Source organism: Schistocerca cancellata, chromosome 6 (genome assembly GCF_023864275.1).
Source record: "Schistocerca cancellata isolate TAMUIC-IGC-003103 chromosome 6, iqSchCanc2.1, whole genome shotgun sequence".
In the NCBI taxonomy this organism is placed as follows: domain Eukaryota; kingdom Metazoa; phylum Arthropoda; class Insecta; order Orthoptera; family Acrididae; genus Schistocerca; species Schistocerca cancellata.
Window position 1 is genome coordinate 27,860,141 of NC_064631.1, and position 6,601 is coordinate 27,866,741.

Consider the following 6,601-nt stretch of genomic DNA (forward strand, 5'->3'; position numbering starts at 1 on the left):
GGTACCGTGCAGGCATACAGGCCCTCATTTCAAGGTGGCGTGAGGCCGTAGCATTGAATGGAGATTACGTTGAAAAATAGTGTTGTGTAGCTAAAAGATTGGGGAATAACCTGGTGTATTTCAATGCTGAATAAAACAACCCCTGTTTCAGAACAAAATGTGTTGCATTACTTATTGAACTGCCCTCGTATCAACAGGTACAGGTGAAAATGCGTGCCCCGACCGGGACTCGAACCCGGGATCTCCTGCTTACATGGTAGACGCTCTATCCATCTGAGCCACCGAGGGCACAGAGGATGGTGCGACTGCAGGGACTATCTCGCGCACGCCTCCCGCGAGACCCACATTCTCACCTTGTATGTTCACACACTACATTCGTAGTGTCCCACCCCAACACAGTCACTACTCGTGGAAGAAAGATCGGCAGAATGAGGACAGGCAAAAGTTAGTAGAGATTCGTGCTGCTGTAAAAGGAGCGATGCGCGAAGCATACAACCAGTACCGCCGTCATACCTTAGCCAAAGATCTTGCTGAAAACCCAAGGAAATTCTGGTCTTACGTAAAATCAGCAAGCGGGTCGAAGGCTTCCATCCAGTCACTCACTGACCAGTCTGGCCTGGCAACGGAAGACAGCAAAACGAAAGCTGAAATTTTAATTCAGTATTTGAGAAATCTTTCACGCAGGAGGATCGTACAAACATACTGCCGTTCGAGTCTCGTACAGATTCCCGTATGTAGGACATAGTGATAGACATCCCTGGGGCTGTGAAGCAGCTGAATGGGTTGAAAATAAATAAATCGCCAGGTCCTGATGGGATGCCAGTTCGGTTTTACAGAGAGTACTCTACTGCATTGGCTCCTTACTTAGCTTGCATTTATCGCGAATTTCTTGCCCAACGTAAAGACCTGAGCGACTGGAAAAAAGGGCAGGTGACGCCTGTATATAAGAAGGGTATAAGGACGGATCCTCAAAATTACAGACCTTTATACTTAACATCGGTTTGTTGCAGGATTCTCGAACATATTGTCAGTTCGAATATAATGAATTTCCTTGAGACAGAGAAGTTGATGTCCATGCATCAGCACGGCTTTAGAAAGCATCGCTCCTGCGAAACGCAACTCGCCCTTTTTTCACATGATATCTTGCGAACCGTGGATGAAGGGTATCAGACGGATGCCATATTCCTATATTTCCGGAAAGCGTTTGACTCGGTGCCCCACTGCAGACTCCTAACTAAGGTAGGAGCATATGGGATAGGTTCCCAAATATGTGAGTGGCTCGAAGACTTCTTAAGTAATAGAACCGAGTACGTTGTCCTCGATGGTGAGTGTTCATCGGAGGCAAGGGTATAATCTGCAGTGCCCCAGGGAAGTGTGGTAGGTCCGCTGCTGTTTTCTATCTACATAAATGAACTTTTGGATAGGGTGGATAGCAATGTGCGGCTGTTTGCTGATATGCCGTGGTGTACGGGAAGGTGTCGTCGTTGAGTGACTGTAGGAGGATACAAGATGACTTGGACAGGATTTGTGATTGGTGTAAAGAATAGCAGCTAACTCTAAATATAGATAAATGTAAATTAATGCAGATGAATAGGAAAAAGAACCCTGTAATGTTTGAATACTCCATTAGTAGTGTAGCGCTTGACACAGTCACGTCGATTAAATATTTGGACGTAACATTACAGAGCGATACGAAGTAGGACAAGCATGTAATGGCAGTTGTGAGGAAGGCGGATAGTCGTCTTCGGTTCATTGGTAGAATTTTGGGAAAATGTGGTTCATCTGTAAAGGAGACCGCTTATAAAACACTAATACGACCTATTCTTGAGTACTGCTCGAGTGTTTGGGATCCCTATCAGGAAGCAATTCAGAGGCGGGCTGCTAGATTTGTTATTGGTAGGTTTGATCATCACGCGAGTGTTACGGAAATGCTTCAGGAACTCGGGTAGGAGTCTCTAGAGGAAAGGAGGCGTTCTTTTCGTGAATCGCTACTCAGGAAATTTAGAGAACCAGCATTTGAGGCTGACTTCTGTACAATTTTACTGCCGCCAACTTATATTTCGCTGAAAGACCACAAAGATAAGAGAGATTAGGGTTCGTACAGAGGCATGTAGGCAGTCGTTTTTCCCTCGTTCTGTTTGGGAGTGGAACAGGGAGAGAAGATGCTAGTTATGGTACGAGGTACCCTCCGCCACGCATCGTATTTTCCGAAAGAACAGTCACCATATCCTTATAATTACTTGTAATGAAGAGTGGCCTCCCAACCCCACGAGCCCTGGACGGTGTAGCCGAGCGGTTCTAGGCGGTTCACTATGGAACCGTGCGACCGCTACGGTCGCAGGTTCGAATCCTGCCTCGGGTATTGATGTGTGTGGTGTCCTTAGTTAGGTTTAAGTAGTTCTAAGTTCTAGGGGACTGATGACCTGAGTGTGCTCAGAGCCATTTGAACCAATCTTAAATTTGCATATGTCCTTCACCGACTGCTTGAAATTTTGACGCAGCTTTGCATTCAAACACGCGTGTGTTTCTATATACTTATTTAAACTTTTACGCAATGAGCATTTGGATGGAAATGCGCTACACATTTTTGATACATGCAATGTATTACTATATATAATATTTAAATACGTATAATATATAATAGGGAAAGGTTGTTAGCAAACAGGAAAGTTGTATTTGTGGCTTATCGGCCTATGATTAGAAATCTGCTACAGAATCTGTATATACAGTAATGGTGAACAAGGCTCAAGAAGAAGAGGAGATGGACAAAGGAGTGGTAGGGAATGGGATAGAAAGTGGAAAGGAATAAAGGGACATGTAAAGGTGGCAGGAGAAAATAGAGAGACACAAGAGAGAGAGAAGGAGATAGAGATAGAGAGGACATAGGAGAGGGAGAGAGAGGTGGCAGGAGATGAAGTAAGAGGAGGGAGGGGAAGATCCACAGAGAATGGGGGGATTTGAAAGAGAATGGGGGAGAGAGAGGGCCAGAAGGATATGGAGAGAGGTGGCAGAAGATAGGCAGAGAGTGGGAGGGGTGATGGACAAAGAGAGGGGGCGAGGTGATGGGCAGGAATAGGGGAGAGAAGGAGATCAGGACGTACATCAAGTACTGTACATTTAGAAACGTGGGCTTCCTCTTTTCTTTCTTTTCCGTTTAACCAGACGGAGCCACAGTGATGCATGCCTGGGAACACGTACGTAACATATTTTGACCCGATTCAGCCGACATTACCTCACCGGTTCGGAAAATAAGCTCGTAAAGGGATGAAATTTTAACCGAGACACACATTTCCGTCAGTTTATTTTACAATCACTGAGCATGTATCCGCGAATAACCGCATCCCCGCAGACGTCTACGCCAGGAGGCCGTGATGTCGAGGTGTGCCTACTGACCAATAGGGTTGTTTGCGCGGTGCGCCCCCGCCGGCGCTCACGTACCCGGATTTCCCCTGCCAGTGGCTGCCGCGGCACCGTGCACTGCGTAGCCAGCGGTCACTCCGTCCCACTGCCGGCCCCGGTAGCCGAACTTCCGAAAGCGTCGGCGTTGCTTCCAGGAGCTGCCTATTATGAGTACACCACCGCCGCCGCCTCAGCAGCAGCAGCAGGGTGAGTAACGGCTGCTCTTGCGTCGACTACCGTTAGTCGTCTCGGCAGTGATAAGGGGACAGCTCCACAACGGTGCGTGCCGTGTCGGTGGACGGACTATGTTTGTCTCACAGTTGCGCGGTCCTTGTCGTCAGCTAAGAAAGGAAAGTTAGACGGCGACTCGCCAAGTGCTCTGCCCCGATTAGAGCTCGTCTGCAACACTCACACCATTAGGAACATCGTGCCGATTGTGATAGAAGAAAGTGAGGAATTGTCGCTTACGATGGCATTTCGTTTTGTGTCTGAACACTATGCCTGCGAGGTGCTTGTGAGTGCTCGGGTATGTAGGTGTGTGTGTGTGTGTGTGTGTGTGTGAGAGAGAGAGAGAGAGAGAGAGAGAGAGAGAGAGAGAAACAGAAATAGACCATAGAAGGAGAGAGAGAGAAAGACAAATAGAGAGAGAGAGAGAGAGAAATATAGAGAGGGAGAGAGAATGAGTGTGAGAGAGAGAAGGAGAGAGAAAGAGAGCGGGATGCAGGCAGAGAAGAGAGGGCGTAGTGAGGAAGCAGAAAAAGAAAGTGAGCGGAGGACATAGAGAGAGCGAGAGAGACAGGAGAGATGTAACGAAACAACGGAAATTTACTCCAGCACGGCTGAAACGATACAGTGAGCCGGCCGCTGGTGGCCGAGCGGTTCTAGGCGCTTCAGTCTGGAACCGCGCGACCGCTACGGTCGCAGGTTCGAATCCTGCCTCGGGCATGGATGTGTGTGTTGTCCTTAGGTTAGTTAGGTTTAAGTAGTTCTAAGTTCTAGGGGACTGATGACCTGAAATGTTAAGTCCCATAGTGCTCAGAGCCATTTGAACCATTTGATACAGTGAAGACTTGTTTTCTGCTATCGCCGGCGAAACTCCGTGATTTTCCTTTCAACACAATACGTGTTGAATAAAATGGTAACAGTTTTGCCCGTGCGTTATTCGTTTCTATTTGCCGTTCCCTAAGCACTTTCGATCTAGTCTCGCTTATCTTCGCAAGGAGATGTTCGCCTGAAACGCCCCTATATCGTCACAGCGCTTGTGAAACGAAACCTTCAGCGCTAAGCACCAAAATCTGTTCCATGCTCAAAATCCGTAACCAGTTCATTCACGTTGCATGAATTCACCTTATTTCGCTTAGCCTGTATATGTTTTTGTATGCCTGTAGTGGTCATGAAACGGTGGCCGGGAAAGAAAGGGGCGGAGAGCGATGTTAGTACGTATGGACGAATAAGGAGATGATGTTTCGGATACGTATATCTACGTATTTCAGCCACGCAGCGCGACTCCAAAAATCAGTAGATCGCTAGAAACATCTTCCTTCCGGACTTGTTATTTAAAAAGTCAGTCATACGTAGTATGGTTGCAGAGGTGTCAGAGAAGCCAACTGCGATGAAGAAACGAAGGACCAAGTATGAATCAAATCTGAAACCTTTAAATGTCTAATAACACGTCGCCGTGCTTCTTATATGCCAGAGAATATCGTAAACAGCAGGTGATATTCTGGCAGCGTATTCTATCATGCCATCAGGTGCTACTAATCAGAAGAGACTGCCGTAAGTTTGACTCTTTACACCGAGTGTATCATAATTAGTAGCGAAAACTGGCACAAGTACTCGATAATGGAAGGAAAAATGCTGCTGTTAAATTGCGTCCGCGTTCTGCAAAAGTGAGGTTACGAACAGCCACAGACTTCAGTGTGAATTATCGTCTCAGTTAGTACAAATTATTTGAAATGTAAACTGTGCAAATCCCCTGACTATATGGGCTCAAATTACAGCCTTGACACTTGATTAACTAATGTAGTAGACGCATGATAAGGCACTGGCTCATTTTTCTGCTCATATTAGACAAGACCTAACGCGCCAGTATGGTTCTTGGTTCTAGGTGCATAGAGCTTCGGCTCTAAAACAATCTGACCTCCATCATCCGGTTTTCCCTGTCTTGACTCGTCTGAGAAATGAGGTGTACAGCAGTCCCGTTCATTCGGTCCGAGAACTGGGGCAGCGAATGGTACAGTATTGTTAAGATTTACGAGAAGATCCTGGCGTGTTTGAATGAATTTTTATCTTACTGCGGGGACGAGCGCAGCACTACATCGAAATAAGAGGACTATACGTGGAATACCTGCCTTAACAAGTATGAGTGCACAGTAAACTGAATCGTCGTGAAACAGTGATTTTTCTTGCTATGACAAGTCAAGGATTAAATCTGAGCCCAGTTACATGAAGACTTGGTAGAAAAATTTAACCATACATTCGCAAAAATCTCGAAAAGGCTCGTCTGCTGACCCATGTTTATAGGGAACTTTTTGCTTCTAATACCAATTATTTTCACATGTGTCAGTTTTTGCTATTAGTTATGATACAACCCGTATAAGTTACAGTTACTGTGTCCCACTGCTTGGACTTACTCATTGTCTTGAGCAGCCCACCGTTTTGCCCCAAGTGCGGCGGCCAGACTGGCTGGAAAAGTAAGCCCATATACGAACTACCCCTAATGACCACGTGATATGCTGTCTAAGGATCCTGAATACCGTGTGCCAATTGGAAATCTGGGATTGTTGCTGCGCCAAGAAAGCTGTAGATTAGACACCTTGGAGAACGTGTTCGCTGCTGCGGTAGATAAAAGACAGCACCAGTGACTTTCAAGTAAATACACGTGTTGACAAAAGTGAATTTAATTCAGTTTTAGTTGTATATCAAAGAAAATTTCTTGCAGTGTAAGCGCTAGTTGCGTCAGAATACGAGCTAAGTATAGGAAACCTGGTTAATTATCAAGGAGGGCACTCTACGGGAAACGCTTACGGAAAGAGAAGACACGTCCATTGTGCATCGATGATTAATCAATGCAGTAAAGAACAAACCTTGCATGGGGAAAAAAGATTAACAGTGGGTCAGATGGCTCTGAGCACTATGGGATTTAACATCTGAAGTCATCAGTCCCCTAGAATTTAGAACTACTTAAACCTAAATAACCTAA

At 46.0% G+C, this 6,601-nt stretch overlaps 1 non-coding gene across 1 annotated transcript; it reads right to left on the reverse strand.

The window, feature by feature from the left end:
- Nucleotides 1-214: 214 nt before the first annotated feature.
- Nucleotides 215-289, reverse strand: Trnat-ugu (transfer RNA threonine (anticodon UGU)). The gene has a single exon. It is a non-coding gene; the product is annotated as a tRNA-Thr (tRNA).
- Between the last annotated feature and the right edge of the window lie 6,312 nt (nucleotides 290-6,601).